This window comes from Elephas maximus, chromosome 12, assembly GCF_024166365.1.
Source record: "Elephas maximus indicus isolate mEleMax1 chromosome 12, mEleMax1 primary haplotype, whole genome shotgun sequence".
In the NCBI taxonomy this organism is placed as follows: domain Eukaryota; kingdom Metazoa; phylum Chordata; class Mammalia; order Proboscidea; family Elephantidae; genus Elephas; species Elephas maximus.
The window spans coordinates 17,434,234-17,453,262 of NC_064830.1; the positions used below are offsets into that span (position 1 = coordinate 17,434,234).

Genomic DNA, 19,029 nt, shown 5'->3' on the forward strand with positions numbered 1-19,029 from the left:
TAGTACCAAACAAACCAAACTGGTTGCAATTGAGTCGATTTCGACTTATAGAAACCTTATAGGACAGAGTAGAAATGCCCCATAGGGTTTCCAAGGAGCAGCTGGTGAATTCGAACTGCCGACCTTTTGGTTAGCAGGCGAGCTCTTAACCACTGAGCCACCATGGCTGAGGACAAACCATTTGTGCCCCCCAGGGACTTCCACATTCCGCTGGTGTCCTTGTTTTCATCTCCCCTCTTGGCTTTGGGGCTTCTCTCTGCACAGGTCCTCAGAGAGATTTTATGTCTTGCAGGTCTTTCAGCTTAGTCCACTGTTACTATCCCACAGCTTGTTGATGTGGTGGTGGGATGTGGGGGAGAGGGAGTTCTATGATCTCATTAAGAGTTAGTCTTTTAAGGGGCCTGTGTCTTGGGGACCTGGTTTTCACAGGTGCTTCTATCCCTCTTCAGTGGTATACAAAAAAAAAAAAAAAGATTCATTGCTATTGAGTCGATCCTGACACATAGTGACCCTACAAGACAGAGTAGAACTGTTCCATAGGGTTTCCAAGGAGTGGCTGGTGGATTTGAACTGCCAACCTTTTGGTTAGCAGCCAAGCTCTTAACCAGTGTGCTGCCAGGGTTCCTTCAGTAGTATAGTTGTCTATTTTTCCCATCTCTTACATTCCTCCCTGGGTGCAGCAATGCTAATTTATTTCCTTGAAGCCATGCCCCTGTTAACTACATTTGTTTGTTTGTGGTATTTTCTTAGGTGAAACAGGAAGATTGGAGGGGGTTGGAGTGGGGCGGGATTCCCTTCTGCAGGCGGGATAAGATTTCAGTATTGTGTTCGTGCTCCAGTGAAGGATGTGTGAGAAAGGCTTCTCTAGAACATAAAATCCAAACTGCTCAGCCCCATCATAAAACCTGGTAAGAGCTTCAGCCTAACCTTCCTCCTGCCTACCTCCACCTCTCTTCACCCTTCCCCTTGGGAAAGATGCAGCCGCACCGAACTTTCTATAGTTCCCTGCAACCAGCAGTGATTTCACACTACTATGTTTGTATGAATTCTTCTGCCTAGGTACTTTTCCCAAACCTATCTACCAGAAAAACTCCTCTATCCATCTTTCAAGACCTAGAATAAAAGCCATTCCTCTCTGACAATTTTCCTGACCTCCAGCTTCCAGGTAGAATTAATCCATCTTTTTTTTTTATACTATCTTAGCCATAGTGTTTTCAGTTGCCTCATGCGTATGCAAAAGCTGGACAGTGAATAAGGAAGACTGAAGAAGAATTGACGCCTTTGAATTGAGGTATTGGCGAAGAATTACTGACTATACCGTGGACTGGCAAAAGAACAAACAAATCTATCTTGGAAGAAGTACAACCAGACTGCTCCTTACAACCAAAGATGGCGAGATTGTGTCTTACATACTTTGGACATGTTGTCAGGATGGATCAGTCCCTGGAGAAGGACATCATGCTTGGTAAAGTAGAGGGTGAAAAAGAGGAAGACCCTCAGCGAGATGGACTGACACAGTGGCTGCAACGATGGGCTCAAGCACAGCAACAATTTTAACGATGGTGCAGGAACAGGCAGTGTTTCATTCTGTTGTACGTGGGGTGCAATGAGTGGGAACCAACCGAATGTCACCTAACAACAACAACAACATACTGTCTTAGGGAGACAGTGGTAGTTCAGTAGTAGAATTTTCACCTTCCATGCAGGAGACCAAGGTTCAATTCCCAGCCAACGCACCTCAAGCACAGACACCTCCCATCTGTCAGTGGAAGCTTGTGTATTTCTATGATGCTAAACAGGTTTCAGGGGAGCCTCCAGACTAAAATGGACTAGAAAGAAAGGCCTGGTGATCTACTTCTGAAAATCAGCCAATGAAAACCCTATGGTTCTACAACCAATCGTGGGGATGATGCTATCGTGGATAGCATTGAGCTCTGTTGCCCGTGGGTAGCCATGAGTCAGGGACTGACTAAACTGCAGCTAACAACAACAACACATACTATCTAATCTCATAGGCCCTGTAAGCCTTCTGCACATACTGAGTTTCCATGGATGTGTTTCCCGCTAGGCCTTCAGCATTCAAGGGCAAGAGCTGTGGCTTATCTGTGTGTCCCTTCTGCCTGGCACACAGTAGATGTTATTTCACTGGCAATGTTTGTTGCAAGATAAATTGAAGGCCTTAAGAATTAAAATTCCAAATCATTATGAAGGAAATCCCTATCCTTATACCAGTCAAAGAAAGAGCAAAGAAAGAGAGGGTTACCAATCATGCAGACCAAAAAAAAAAAAAGATATTTCCATGGCTTTCACTCTGCTATTCAGCAGCTCTGGCCACTTTTCTTGGGATTTCTCTGCCCAGAGAGGCTAGGATTTAATGGGGTTGAAAGGGAAAAGCCAGGTTAGAAGGTGAAGGCTCCTCCCAGCCTTGCCTCTAGCTTCTCCTCCTCTGTTCACATTGCTATGCTCACAGGCTGTGACTCCACTCTCCAAAGAATCCTGATGGCAATGCTAAGGCTGCTCACTCCAGTCTCCATTTATTTCTCAGCACATGGCTACTAAGCATTTCAGTGAAATCTCCTGGACATCACAGGGGCTGAGTAAACAACAAATGCCACCAGTGTGCCTTGAGAAAGCCCAAACGGCCATGTGTCTCAAACCTAGTGCAATCCCAGATGCCAGTGGTAGCACACATTGACCCTGACCTTGACTGCATCATTCCAAAGATGAGGAGGCATTTTTTAGAGGTTTGTTATCTTTGAAGGGCACAGGCATAAGGCTGATGATTTCCCTTGGGCCCTATCACAAGTCATCCCAAGATTTTTTTTTTTAATGCCAAATATTTTTTCACATTTCAACTCAAATTCCAATTAAGATTTTTTTAAACTATGTTTAACATCCCACTTCCCCCCTTCAAACAAAAGAATGCATGATACAATGGACAAACAAATAAGGTGCTGGTTTATTTCTAATAACGGGTGCATGTTTGAAAGTTAGAGCAAGGGGGAGGAAAGTTAAAAGGAAGAACTGAAGTTAGTGTTGAATCAATCAATAGCAAGTAGGTGGCTGAATGGGTCTCAGGGAAGATAAACGTGGCGATGGAGCCAAGGTTATTGTAATCATAATTTGTTCTGAGATGTGCAGTCCTTCTTGTCTCTCATTCTTCCCCAAAGGTAAAGCATAACCCACTGCAAATACACGCTTTTACCTTCCTCTGGGAGTCAGCTATTCATTTCTCACGACGTTCTGAATAAAAGATTTAGTATGCTAGGTGAGTTCACACGCGCTCCATTCTAAAACAGCATGAGGACATAGAAATTGTTTTCCCTTGACCTTGACTTTTTTAGGATCTGGCTCTCTTTCTAAATCTATCTTCCTATGTCTTCTCTCCCTCTCCCTCCTCTTTTCCCCAGCTGGTATTATATGTTGTACTATGCTTTCTAGATCAGAAAATATGCAAAAAGCTTGAGCTAATAGAAGTTGGCGGCATATGAACACTTGCAGAGGTACATTCTCTAATGTTACAAATAGAACGTACATTTGGAGGAGGAAAGACAGTAGAACACTAACTAATTAGAAGTAAAAATATTAAATGTACTTATTCCTCTGCTATAAACTTAGAGACTCTCCCCCCACCCCAATTTGTCTCTGTCATAAAGACAGCTATCTTAGGGGTCATTCTAAGAAAGAATTTTCCTTTATTTCCAAGGGTGCCTCGAATATATCTTCTGTTGAGGAAAAAAAAAAACAAAAAAACCAAGGCAGTAATCTTGCTTCTTTCTATGGGGAAAAGGCAGCTTCTTCTTTTTATGTTAAAGAGTTGTCAAGATACTTATATTTTTCATAGAATTAAAAGTTATTTTTTTATTCTGCTTAATTATTCACTGAGATTTCAAAACGAAATGTGCTTCCTTGCCAAATATCTTTGTAATGTGTACATTTCACACTGGCTTATTATAATAGGTTTTCTCATGGGATCTAGTATTCTGGCATCTGCTTTGTTATGATATTATAACAATAATTAACATTTAGCACTTACTGTATAGCCAGGCTTTGATCCATATTTTTTTTTAATGTAATAACAATGATCCTTTTTCACACAGTGTCTTTCACCCCAGTGACTCAAAGTACTTGGCAGCATCATATTATAACCCGAGATACTTGTATTCACTCATAAAATCCTCCCAACGCCCCCATGGGGTTTATACGCAGCAGGCATCTTCCTTGGGGGAAAGGAAGGGAAAAAGGTCAAGTGAACTGCCAGGCAGCAAGACAATGGCGGCAGAGCCAGGAATAGAATCTAGTCCTTTCGACTTCTTGGTCAGGGATTCCAAAGCCTCAATAGCATTTATTTTTAAAATAAAGAAGATAAGGAGACAGAAGAGAGAGGCACTGACCTTATTATGACAGGGATTCAGAGATATCCTGAAAGTTATGCTATGTCTTCTGAAGCGAATCCCTTGAAAGAAAATGCTATTAGATTACGAGATGCCTCTTCAAAAAATATTAATAAGCACTTACATTTTCCAGACACTGGGTCATTTTCTTTAAGAAAGTGGTTACAAGGAAGCATACGCATGACTTGGAAAGTACAATTTTTCAGTTTTCCGAATCAGGGTAATCAACAGACCCCAAGAAGCATTGCATATGCTAAATGCTCTTTTGATTAGATGATCAACACGCATCAATTTCACCCAAAGCTACCTTGGAACAGTTATCTCTTCTCTTGTGAGTCTCAACTCTTAACCCCTCTTTACATCTATCAATTAGCCTCACAACAACACAACAACCCCATGAGGTCTGGTTATTATTCCCATTTAATGGATGAAGAAACCAAGTCCCAGGCTAATACAGCTAGTAAGTGGTTTCTTTAATGGATCTGTTTGCATCAAACCATTTGCTAGGAACTTCTTTCCTTCTTCCAAAATGAGGGGAAAAGAAGACAACGATCTGATTCTGGAATACTGGCAGCACTGAAGAAGAGAGGCCTGTCTCCACCCTTGCCAATTCTTGTTTGTCTTTTTGAAGCACCTGAAATCCCACAAAATCTACTGGTTTCTGAGCCTTCGTGCTGCCCCCACTTCCATCACCATGAAAATGAGAAAAAACACTTTTGGAAAAGGAGTGATTCAGTAAAGCACATTCCAGGCCAGTCCATAAAGAAAACATCCAATTTGATTTTAAAATAAATTTAGCCCAGATCTACATCTTTACCAATACCATATGCATCTTGCTGGACCTTCATTTTAGTGGATTCTCATGCCATACGTAAATAAAAATAATAACACCCATCAGAGCAGATCTCCAAAAAAGAGCCTTCCTCATAACAAAGCACATAGCAGGAAAATGTGCTTGGCCACCTTCCAATGCCCCAGAGTCAACGCGGGAACTAGGAGCATACATCGGTATAAACTACACAGCAAGCCTATTATCTCCATCCAGCCCCACAGCCCTTCCACACTGAAAATGAGAGACCACAATGATGAGAAACCCAGGTAGAATTCCGTTTCTTGTAACTTGGGGCAGTGAGCTAAGAGAAGTTATAAATACTTCAATTTACATTAAAAAAAAAAAAAAGATCAAATGACACCTCGGCACATTGGTGCCAACTCTGGTTCCTGAATCCAATCTTGTTTCATCTTAGAATTTTTGCCATTTGGATAAATCTGAAAATGATTCAAATTAGACTGATGTAAGTCATTATAACTTGTTCCCAAGGGATGGCATTCTCACAGTCCATGATGGCATATCCCCTGGGATAGCTTTCTCAGAAAGGGTCTTCATACCATTGTCTTTCTAGAGCAGGAACTAAGGTAATAAACAGCTTTTTGTTTCGGTTTGGTTTGTTTTCATATGAAAAGCTTTACTATAAGAATTCGTGAATTGTCTAACCAAGAAACAAACATTCTTCACATGGATTTTGAAAGCAAGGCAACATAGAGAGGACCGGCCCTAGTGCACATTGGCAATTCAATTTGATCAGAAGGAAATAAGGCTTGCTGTAAAGTCCTATGCTGAAATGTAGGTGGTGTCCTAGAACAGGGAGTGCAGAGCAAATGAAGCGCCTGAGCATCACGTGTTCGCAGCTAAGATAACCACATGCCAGCTTCAGAAAGGTGTTAAGATTCTGTCCCCAAAACACAAGCCAGCTAAGGTTTCTACATACTGAGCCAGCAGCACCTTCTCTGGAACCTTCCAGCTGCCTCTTACTAGGTGGTAGGAGTGAAATGATCCTATCCAGAAAAAAAAAAAAAAAAATTTTTTTTTTTTTTTTTTTTTTTGAGAGACTACCCTAAATACACACTGTCTGTGTTTCTCTGGCTGCTGAAAAATTCTCGGAAAAAATGCTCCATCTGAAACATGTGTTGCCTCTGATTGGACTCTGTGCCCTTCCACACTGATATTTCTCCAGACTTCCTATGGGCACGAGGTCGAAAGGGAGGTGGCAAATGCTGGCAGGCAGGGAAAGAAAACAGGGGGTGCTGCTCAGCGGTTAGGATAGAGCGTAATCAGCTGGAAAGCAAGAATTTTCCCTTCTTGCTGCTCATAAGTCTCGAGAAAAAAGTCATTTCAGATTCTGGTCTCAAGTTTGCAAAAGTATCCATTCAGATCAAATGTTGGTTAATCAAACTTATTAAACACTAAATGTTAGAGAGTAAAATTGATTACATCATGTGGGAAGCTGCACTTGGTTTATACACGCTAATCTCTAACAAACTGGAATTTAGTATCTTTTACAGCTTCCTAAATTTTTTTTTTAATGTCCCTCACAAGGAGCCCTGGTGGTGCTAAGGTTAAGCGCTTGGCTCCTAACTGAAAGGTTAGCAGTTCAAACTCACCCAGCGGAGCCATGGGAGAAGGATCTGATCCGTTTCTGTAAAGATCACAGCACAGCAAGCCCTACGGGACAGTTCTACTCTGTGACATGGGGTCGCTAGGAGTTAGAGTTGACTTTATGGCAACAACAACAACAATCTCCCTCATGCTACGGATCACACCAGCCATGCCGTACAGGCAGCTCTGTAGGGTTTAGACCCTACACATGCTTCTTAGAGCACCGCTTTTAGCAGAACCGAAGTTTGCAAGGTTGCATCCATTTTTGAGCAGCCATAATCTGAAGATAGCTCATTATTTTGATGAAAAATGAAGATGTGTCACTTACATGGCCCTGATGGAGATCTGGGGAAGGGCAAGAAATCAGAGCTTCTAAGCTACCTCCTGGGAAGATACCTGAGTTGAATGAGAGGGTGCCAGGGTTGAACTTAAAAGACAGAGGCCCTACCAACGTTTCAGTACAGGACCTATTAATATGAAAATTAATCTAATATGATTGGCTATTTCTCTTAACACAAGGGAAGAGAGCCATGAGAGCTTATTTCGCAGAATGAGAAAACTTCTCTATCTAGTTCATAAGCCTGGGGAGATTTCGGAGAAGTATGGATTTCGATGTGAGCAATAATGAGCTGGTAATGATTGTATTAATTTGCAGGCTGTAGCATTAAACCCAAATACAGACCCTGAAGGAACAGGACTGTTATCTAGGCAACAGTTATAATGCTGGAAACGCTGCTTAGAAGCTGCCCTTTAGTTCTGCTCTGCCATCATGAGCATGACTTTAATTCCTTGGGCATCTTTATTAATCCTCACAAAAATTTAATATATGTAGTGTAATCTCAAGGAGAACCAGGTTGTCATTTACAAATAAGTGCCAGTTTCAATTTTAGTTTTAGATCTCAAACTTGAAAAACACCTTGAAAAGGAGAAACCGTTCCTGTATTCCAGCTTACCTTATGTGCCCTGATTTAGGAGGAAGGGCTCTGTTGTGATAAAGCAATTGAGCTTCCACCTCGGCCGCGTGGCCTGGCGTCCGCAGGGTGGACCCTTAGCTGTTGATTTGCCAGTGAGACGATTTTTTTCAATGGAACTCTGTCCTTCCCACAGTAAGGGAAAAAAAAAAAAAAAAAACCTTTGATTTTAATGTGAGTGTTGAAAAGCAGCAAAGGACAAAATTGAACTTTATGCATACTAAGACTTCCTCACTCCATTTGCCAGGCATGAAGCAGTCCATGTAGGCAGTGCTCTTAGGGTTGTGTGAATTTTATATAACTCCTGGAAAAGAAAGACAACCTGCCTAGTGCAAGGGGCTGCCTTATCAGCAGCTGATTTGCAGCCATAATGGTATAATTATTCTATATTGAATTGGTGGAATTTCCAATACGTTCTGGAGTGCGGTTGTATTATGCTCAGGACTCACCTCTTAGAAGGCGTTTTAGAGCATCTGGGTGCAGAGGAATGCCATTCAGAGAGTTTTTGACGGCTCACATTATCTGTGCTGACAGCTCTGTGTAACCCTTTCTGCTGGTAACTTTCCAGGGTTGCAGCCTGCTTTGCCGGGTCTGGCAACCAAGCCTGCCGGTGTGCTGACAGTAGACCCTGAGGTGAGCACTGCTCTGACATGCTGGTCAAAGGAAGGCCAAAGACCAAAGAGTACCCGGATGGTTGCTCTCTGACTTCCCTTCTGACAGGCAGTGTTGACAGCAGGGACAGCAGTTGCTAAACTTTTCAGTCCCGCCACATTTAACCCGAGTCTTATTGTTGTCATCTAGGTGCCCTCAAGTTGAGTCCAACTCATAACGACCCCACGCAACAGAGTAGAACTACCCCGTAGGGTTTTGTAGGCTGTGATTTTCACCGAAACACATCACCAGGTCTTTCTCCTGCAGAGCTGCTTGGTGGGTTCGAACCGCCAACCTTTTGGTTAGCATTTAACCATTTTGCCACCAGGGCCCCTGTCTTAATCACCTAGTACTGCTACAACAGAAATACCACAAGTGGGTGGCTTTAACAAACAGAAGTTTATCCTCTCACAGTTTAGGAGGCCAGAATTCCGAATTCAGCTCCAGGAGAAGGCTTTCCCTCTCTGTCGCTTCTGGGGGAAGGTCCTTGTCATCAATCTTCCCCTAGTCTAGGAGCTTCACAACACAGGAACCCTGGTGCTAGTTTCTTGGTGACATGAGATTTCCCTGTCTCTCTGCTCCCTTCTGTCTCTTATATCTCAAAAGAAGTTAGTTGACTCAAGATACAATCTTGTAGATTGAGCGCTGCCTCATTAACATAACTGCCTCTAGTCCTGCCTCGTTAACATCATAGAAGTAGGATTTACAACACACAGGAAAATCACATCAGATGGCAAAATGGTGGACGATCACACAATACTGGGAATCATGGCCTAGTCAGGCAGACACACATTTTTAGGAGACACAATTCAATCCATGACAGTCCCTTAGAATCTTAGTATGCACCAGAAAAGTAAGGAGGAAAAAAAGAAACTATCTGTATTCAAGTGGGAGACTCCCCTCCCTGTGACTCCTTCTCTAACCTCATGAGCTCCTTCCCTGACCTGCAACACTAAAGACTACAGCAGAGTGTCAGGGCATGAGCCCTGAGGACAGACTGCCTGAGTTACAAATTCCTGCTGCATTTATTATGCTGTGTGACCTTAAGCTAGATGCTTTAATTTCTGAGTCCTCAATTTTCAAATCAGAAAATAGTAAAATATCTGTTGTATGGTGGTGTTGGGAGGTCTAAATGATTTAATCCACGTACATGTTCAATGGTCTACCAAATAGTTGGGGCTTCATATTCTTATTCAAATGCTTATGGCTATGTCTCCCGCTGCATCCTTGCATATATTTGTGGCCTTGGCATAATAGTTATGCTTTCATCGGTATAGCTCATCCCCCTCTTACTAGTGAACTCTTGGACGGCATGGATTACATGGTGGGCAATACTGACATTAAGAATCAGAAACAAAGGTGGATGGCTTCCACATCTTGAGCAAATTATTTACCATTCCTGTACCTCAATTAAAAAAGAAAAGAAAGAATGTAAACGAGGGATTTCAACAACACCAGCCCCAGAGGGCTGTTGAAAGGATCAAAAACAGGTATCAATAAAAATAATTCCATACATTTAATACCACTTTACAACATCTATTACTATAACTATTGGGCATGCAAACATATTTGTTAATTGTTTCAATTCATGATACTAGTTCTACAGGTTCTCCAGGAGCAACAAGAAAACTACTTCAAAATAGGATATCATTACTAGAATTTCTAGTTGCTCAGAGTAAAAAACTCAACAAATCCAAATAGGTTTGCCTCCTCTTCCTCCTTCTTTTCCTCCTTCTCTATACTCTGCCCCATCTCTGCAACATAATCTTCTCACCAAATCCCTTCGTACCTTGACTACTTTCAAACCATGAGCTACAGATGGGGGACCTGAAGGAATCCTACTCTCAATGGTTTGTCCCAAACCACCTTGAGTTTTCCTTGAAAGGACACACTCAACGTCCTTTCAAAGAGTATTAAAAGAATAAAACAGGAAAGCATTTTCAAAGGAAAAATTCTTTTGTTACATGCAAAGTTGTTCTTCCTAAAAAGGCTAAAAGTACTTTCACATCAATGATTTCATTGACCCCAGACCAATTCTATGAGGCAGGTATTATCAGTTTCATTTTGTGGCTAGTGAAACCAAAGACAAAGAGGGTAAGTGACCTGCCAGCATTCAGCAAAGGCCTTTTGTAAACTGGGAGTAAGCTACTCAGACAAAATCATCTTGGAGCAAACAAAGCCCTCCAGAGAAGGAGAGAGTAGATCCTAGAGGATGCTGGCTACGTCTCTCTTTTTCTAAAGGTGAAAATTGCAAAATCAAATCTGTTTCAAGAGCCGTAGCATAAAGATAGAGCATGGATCCTTTGGGTGTTCTTGAGCCAAATAGGACATGAAGCCTACAAGAAAAAAGTTAGAACAACACTTGGACAATTTTAGACTATCATCAATCTTCCCACCTATGGCAGGAAATACAGTCTCTACGTCAGATGTCACCTGGCCTCTTTTGCCTCTAGTTCATTAAGCACATCACTAAAAGAACAGTCTTCTCTGTAACTAATCCTCCTTCTTTATCTCCACAGGTAATTTCAGAGGCTCCCTGCTGCCTGAGAAAACATCCCAAGGCTTGAAATGAATGTAAAACCTTCCATAAGTCCTTCTCCCACTCCCATCTTTCCAATCTATGGTGCTGGTATGGCAATGCTATGCCTTCCCTTCCCCTGCTTCTCTGTCCCTTCACTGAAATTATCTCCATCCTTCAACACCTGTGTAGGCTCTCTCTCCCCCAAAAAGGCTTTCCTGACCATTCCTGGCCAAATTCAACTCCTCCAACTCTGAACTGGCTCATTCAATGAGCAAATTCTTATTGAGGTCCCACTATTTGCCAGGCATGATGAAGGGAGGAGCATAGAGGGTTATCTGTACTTATATATCTTTCCCGAAGTCTCTTCTTGGTACTTTGTACTTATCCAGCTTTTTATTTGTGTACCAAATATCTGCAACATGAAAAATAGCACTTCTTTTCTTTGAAAACCCATAGTGCTGGGCACCTAGGTGGAGAAGCAGGGCTAGAAAGAACCAATGCAGAAACAAAGTCAAAGCTCAGCTTGCCCCAGTGGTAGACTACCCACAGGGACCATAAAGAGTTTCCTGCTATGAATGCCTGGACCATGCCAATTGCAGCTTTCACTGCTGGCTGGCTGCCCTCTGCCTGCTGATTAGTTCCTCTATGGTTCCTGATTGAATATCAAAAACACATGTAAATCACCAAGGTTTGATAATTTCGTCAGCTAAACACTGTAATGGAATTCAGCCATTAGCAGGACTTATTATTTGATGACACACGGGCACAATTCTTTGCCTTCAGGAAGGATGTGGCCCAGAGAACTGATGTCCTCCAGGAAGCAACTTTATCACTGGCGTTTGGTGTTATAAATCTGAACTTGCACATTTACTTGCAGTTCTTTATATATACATTAGCATACATTTTCTCAGTTAATTTTCACAACAATGGCCTCAGAAGATATCACTGTCCTTATGTTATAGCCAAGGAAACTTGGTCCCCAAAGGCTGAGTGACTTGGCCAAGGTCTACAGCTTGTGGTGTCAGAAGTTCTCAAGTCCAGGTCTTCTGACAATCCAATAATCTTTCCCCGAAGAGCCTGGAAGAAACTGAGGATGTTTTTCCTTCCACATGTCTGAAGGTGGCACTTTATGTCAGAGTCTTTTTACAAATAGTTGTAGAATTAAGCAGGAAATGCTTTTTAAAAATTCTTATCATCTAGCTGGAGGAAGGTAGTATCAGGAAGAGCCTTCAGGGGCAACAAGGAATTAACAGGGCCAGATATTTCAAGTTTGACCTATTTTTGTCTTGACTTAGAGATTGAGTGAAACCAACAGGTATCTACTGAGAATTTCCCTTGTGCCTGGCACTGTGGGGTAAAACCCCAAGTGAAGCATCAATGGAATAGTCTCTGAGTACATTTCAGTTTGGAATTGGGATCCAGGGAATAAGTGTGTTAGGGGAGGAAAAAGATTAACCGGTCTTACCACTACCCTATTGCTTTTTTGTTTTATTGTTCAGCCAAACTAGGCCATCCCCTCAACCCAGTACATATAAATGTACACATACACACACCAAACACTCCCTTAAACATGGCCCATATTCATCAACATCTGTGCCTTTGTGTGCACCATTTTTTCTGTATGGAATGCCCTTGACTCTTTCTACCTCATCTAAATCCTGCCCACCCTTCATAGCCAATTCCAAATGCCAGACACCACTTGCTCCAGAAATCCTTCCTAATTATCCGTAACTGCATGTGCTGTCTCCTTCCTTTAAAAGTGCATAGGACTATTTGTATTTCCTCTTGGCATTTATATCAATTTTGTATTATAGGTCTTTCTGGTCAAATGTTTCTCCACTGATCCCCAACCCGTTCCTGCCGCCCCCACAACCACCACCACCACAAATACAGAAATATACACACTGGTCTGTGTATTCCTGAAGGGCAGGGACAATATTCTGTACTTATTAAAAATAAAAATTGCTCTTCAGCACTTTATATAGTTATGGCACATAGTAGGTGTTCATGCTGGTTGACTTTCACTTATTGAATGAAATATTTATGAGGCAATTAAGTATTAAAGTAAGCTACAGACACTAAGGGCTACTTAGAGTGTACGTTATGTGTTTCTATACATGCTTCAGAATGAAGGAATGGCTATCAGTTGAGTTGAGCCAAACATGTCTCATCCAAGTTCACACCACCTTCCCAGGTCAGTCTGTATCCAACGACTTATTCACACAAGGCCTGACCCATGGCCAAACCTCAAGACATTTCTGAACTGCCATCCAAGCTCCAGAGTTCTCTACCAGTCGAATGAAGCCTTCACTGGTACTGCCTTTCAGCTCAGCTTCTCTCTCTATTTAATCCTGCCTTCATCTGCTCCCTTCCACAGGTGTTAATCCCAGGAGATCACCTTAACAAATGTCCTGCAAGAGCAATGTGGGACCAAGAGCAAGACACATGAACATTCTGAGCAAGAAGGAGTTTCCTTTAGAAGATAGAGGGAATGATGCCTTTATCAATATGGGCGGCCATTCTTCAGCCCCCTATTTACTTCCTATACACCACGCTGATTCCCTAGATTTCCACTGCCCCTCCCTTTCTAGCAGCATCTTTTGGGAACAGCACTTCTTATAGAGTCAAGCTATAGGCCTTTGTTTATTCATTGTGTATCCCTGTAGCTCCCTTCCTTAGGCTGGGGGTCATCTTGGTGGCATGAGGCAAAACAGGCCAAAAGACTCTTTACCCACAAATTCCTTCCTGTGAGACTGAGCCCATGACTGAGATTCCCACCATTATAATCAACTCTTAGGGTGGTAGGGAGGACACACTCTCCAGATCACGGATGGAGTGGGTAGGATACACCCACCCAGCAAAATGAGACACATATTGGAAACAGGACTTGGAGGAGATAACATGTGGAAAGGGCATTTGAGGGGGCACCCAGCTGGAGGAGAGCCCAGAATTTAAACTTATGCCCCTGCTACTATCCAGAGTTTTGGTAGTACTTTTAATTACAGGCATACACAATGAATGCCTATGGGGTGACTATTACTGGTTCCATTTTTAACATAATGAGAGGTGGGCATGGATGGCTTCACTCTGTGCCACTCAATGGCAACCAAGCCTTCCCGATCTTCAGCTTTTCAAGCTGCTGTCAATCTCTTCAGCCAGTCTTCAAGCCACAGCTGAAAACCTCCCTCACCTCTAGAGCCGCAGATCGCCCTCCTGGCTGGCTGCCTTGACCCGAGTAAGGCAGCCTCCCAGCACATGTGCCCACCCTTAGGCTAGCATGGGCCAATGGAAACCCAGCATATGGGAACCTACCAGGAACTTGGCTTCCCTAGAAAAAGTAGGGGATACTATACTAGAATATTTTAATTGCTCCTTTGTCATGGATTGAATTATGTCCCCCCAAAAATGTGTATGTCAACTTGGGTAGGCCATGATTCCCAGTATTCTGTGGCTGTCCTCCACTTTGTGATTGTAACTTTATGTTAAAAAGGACGAGGGTAGGATTGTAACACCACCTTTACCCAGGTCATATCCCTGATCCAATGTAAAGGGAATTTCCCTGGGGTGTGGCCTGCACCACCTTTTCTCTCTCAAGAGATAAAAGGAAAGGGAAGCAAGCAGAAAGTTGGGGGCCTCATATCACCATGAAAGCAGCACCCGGAGCAGAGCATGTTTTTTGGATATGGGGTCCCTGTGCCTGAGAAGCTCCTCAACCAGGGGAAGATTGAGGATGAGGACCTTCTTCCAGAGTTGACAGAGAAAGAAAGCCTTCCCCTGCAGCCGATGCCCTGAATTTGGACTTGTAACCTACTGAGGCTGTGAGAAAATAAATTTCTCTTTGTTATAGCCATCCATTTGTGGTATTTCTGTTACAGCAGCACTAGGTAACTAAGACGCCCTTCTGTTCTAAGACTTCATAGCCAGACAGATGTGGGTCTGAGCCTCAGCTCATTTTCTCTCCAAGAATAAGACCAGAAAGATTGGGAAGCCAGAAGGATATTTGAGAAGCTCAGGCTGAGATGGAGATCCTGGTGCTTAACCCGGGTCTGTCAGGGACTCACGAGGTACACTGCCACTTGTTTGAAAATGTGAAGCAGACAATTGGGTCAAAATCCTGATCACATTTTATTTGCTAAATAGCTGTTAATGTGGCCAATATACAATCAGCCCTAAGTCAGATTTAAAAGTGTTCTTGTTTAGTTTGGGGAGGTCCGGAGAATGCTTTATTTCTCTCAGGGTCATCCAGTTTGGTATAATGATCATTTTCTTCTACAAACTTTTGATTTTTCATTGAATTCATTGACTTTGGCAGTTGGCAAGCAACCTTTAAAAAATTTACCAAAACATCAGCTTTGAAAGAAAAAAAAGAAAAATCAGTGGATGAATTTAATCTAAGTGCCAACCAAAGCACAAATGTTCCCTGTGGACCAGTTACAACATTGGAGGTTCACAATTGATTGCTTGAGAATGAACAAAACAATGCAGCAAAATATTTACCAAGCAAGTGTAGTCTAATATACAGTATGTTCATCCAGATAGTTACACCTGTGTCCTGTAAACCTCCAAAGCCTGCAACTTGTTAAAAATTAATGAGTAAATAAAAGCAAAATCCACCGAAGTTGTAAGATGAGGACGGTGGTAGGCCATGAACATGGATCTCATCCTTAAGAAATGTGGAACTAAACAAGAAACCAAGACCGCTCTGCCTTTGCTGAGTGCCCAGTTGCGTTGCGCGAAAGAAAAACATGACCAGAATATGACGCTGTCAGCAGCTGACTTCAGGTGCCATCTGCAGATATTCCTGGCACTATTAATTTGCAATTAACAAGGGCCTTATGTTTTATCCCCTGCAACTCGCTGTCTTGAAGTCTGAGGGAGGGAAGGGGTTTAGCGGAAGAGAACATACAGGTGGGTGGTGAGCTTTCTCAAAAGCAAATAATTACTGCTTTTTCAATACTGAATCACTAGTATGTAAGCTGCTCTCTCAAACTGATGAAAGGTCATTTCTTGAAGGGAAATAGAATATTTCCGTTATGTCATCATTTGAGGCAACTCCTCTACAGCCCAACAGTGCCTTACAGAGTGTTCTGCTGTACGGACAGACTGGCAAACATTAGCTGCACCAGACGCAATCCATCTCGAAAGTCAAATTGGTGTGTGGAAACTCCTAAATTCTTGAAGGAGGCAGAGGAGAGCAAAATCTGCTGAATTCCTGTGGACACAGAGAGCAGAAGAAAGCGTTCTAGACTGAGTTGCCCCTGGCTTTTGGCCCTGATTCTGTCACTCGGCAATTGTGTGGCCTTTGGCAAGCTCCTTAACCTCTCTGTGCCTCAATTACATCACTCATAAAATAGTAAAAAAAAAACTCATTATGAGGATTAAATGAGATAATTGTAGGTGCCTGACCCTACAAAATGTAGCCTAAATGTGGCTTACTATATGCCAGGCACTTTCCTAGTTTCCTGGTCATGTCTCAAAGTTTACTTAGAGCTACAAAAGTATTTCAGTCAGTCCTCAATGAGCCACTTTGTGATAAGAACGATATGTCCATTTTACTGAAAAAGAAATGAAGGACAAATTGTTTCACTGAGACAGACAACAGGAAAACCGGGTTTGTGTAAAATGGAGGGCCACTCTCCTTTGCCAGCTCTCTGGGACAAATCGTTCCTACCAGGGAGGTAAACAGGCGTAGGTAATTAATTCATAGGCTCCACCTGCATTCATCAGACTCGCTCCAGTTCTCCAAGGGATCGATACAATTTTGGGGTGACGAAATCTTCGAGGATTTTATGTTGTGAACCCAGCTGACGTGTGGCATAAAAATGGATAATTGACTGAAAGAAACTGATTCTTTTGCTTGTTTCTTTAAGATTTGCTTAATACAGATAGCAACAGACACCTGTTAGAGCTGACCGAATGCTGATGTAAAGCTAAAACAGTTCATCAATAGTAAACCAGAAAATCATAGCCTATTCTAAAGAACAACTAGAGTTGTTTAATAGATTCAAAGTCATTAATACTGCCACAAATAAGGCATAGGTTGTTATTGTGTGCCAGCGAGTCAATTCCAACTCATAGGGACCCTATAGGACAGAGTAGAACTGCCCCATAGTGTTTCCAAGGAGCGGCTGGTGAATTCGAACTGTCAACCTTTTGATTAGCAGCCTGAGTTCTTAACCACTGTGCCACCAGGGTTCCAAGGTATAGGTACTCATCATATATCTGCTCACTGTCTTGTAGCCAAGTCAGCAGAAAAGCGAGAACTCTGATACTTAAATGAAGAGTCATCATGATATTTAGGAAAATACAACTTCCTCCAAAGCTGCTCGAGAAATGCAGGTGCCTCTGCACCATCCAAAAACTCACAGAAAGAACATTTCATGCTGGGGGTGCCGGGACACAACTCCCTTGAACAGCCGTTCCCGGGCCAAGACTGGAGGACATGACTCATCTGGAGTGAACAAGGCAATTTTCTGTGGTGAAACGTGTCTCCACCCCAGATGTTCGCCAAGTTCTGCTTAATTAAGAAAAATCCTGTGAGCCTGAACACGTACTAGCAAATGTTTTCAGTTCTCCTTTAACAACTGTGGGAAAGATAATGATGGACAAGGGGGAGAAACAGCGTGTACCCTTGCACTCTCGCTTTAAACCAAATGCAGTATAAGAATGTCTACTATTGTGCAAAGAAAACTGACCAGCATGTTACCATTAATATTATCCAAGGATTCTACACTTCACCAAGAGCTCAATTTAGTTCCAAGTGTAGTTACCGATCATCTACCACGAATAAGAAAATTCTTTAAAAAAAAAAAGTTTGGGGCCGATAGAAAGGTAGGGAGTTGTTACGAAAAGAAGTGGGCAAAAGGTCAATGAAAACAGTTCTTCACCCAGTAAGGTTTCCATTTTTCACAGAAACTTCCATGACAAACATTATACAAGGTAGAATAAATAGGAGATAAACTTTCTCCAAAAGAGTAGAAGGACTGATTAGTTCTCACTGGAAAATATTGAGAGGGGCTTCATAGAAACCACTTTATAAATAATGCCCCAACTAGCACATTTACAAATTATAGGCCTACTAGCTTTTTTTTTTTTTTTTTCAAAAATATGATTTGTCTGCAACTTTCTCAGGCCCGGAAACCCCAGTGGTGTAGTGGTTATGTGCTACGGCTGCTAACCAAAAGATCGGCAGTTGGAATCCCCCAGGCCCTCCTTGGAAACTCCATAAGGGCATTTTTTATCAGGCACAACTTAGCTGCTTAAAACAAAATATAGGGTTTTGTTTTTATTTTAAAGGCTTGCCATTTTGCAACATTTCCCTAGAGTCTAGGGCCTAGACCAATGTCCTCCAAAGATCCTCAAGGTGATTCACTAGGGCATGTATCTCATTAGTGTTCGGCGTATGTTTTCAAAGAATTATATAGAACACAATGATGCAGCATAGGATTTCATTTTACTTGGATCCACTGTCAATGCCTATGGTAGCAGGAGTCAGGAAATCAAACGATGGATTGAATTGGGCAGATCTGCTGCAAACGATCTCTTTAAAGTGTTCAAAAGCAAAGAAATCACTTTGAAGACTAAGGGACCACCCCATTGTAACTTTCGAAAATGGTGAAATGAATACAAATAGCATGGTGGGGTAGCTTTAAACTCCTGTAATGATAGCAATAATTGTATTTACAATTTACTGAGTGTTTCCATGGGACTCAAGGAAGATGAGGAATAGCTCCTGCCTAAGAACCTCTTATTCTAATCTAAGGTAAGGATACACACTGTTCTCTGTTCCAAGAACCATATTCTGTCATTTCTTCTCATAGAGCCTTCCAAAGAGCCAGCACATGGCAGGCACTGAACAAATCTGGGGGCCTTTTGTTGATTAAAAACCAAGTTTTTACCAGCTCCTCCATTTATTCAGGTTGGTCTTATTGCCCACTTAAAACAACCACTTTCCACCATTCACCCATCCAATCCTGACTGTACCTTGGGCAGAGGTCAAGTACTTGAGGCCTCAGTAAAATTCTCTAAACATATGGTCTGCTACCAAAAATTTAG

General features: G+C 42.2%; 1 long non-coding RNA gene across 2 annotated transcripts in view; it reads right to left on the minus strand.

Annotated features, from left to right (window-relative positions):
* Nucleotides 1-19,029, minus strand: part of LOC126086476 (uncharacterized) — a 110,463-nt gene that overhangs the window by 37,859 nt on the left and 53,575 nt on the right. For both annotated transcript variants that reach the window (XR_007519539.1, XR_007519538.1), the window contains one exon: nt 7,785-7,923. This is a non-coding gene — a long non-coding RNA (uncharacterized LOC126086476). The remainder of the gene's footprint in view (nt 1-7,784; nt 7,924-19,029) is intronic.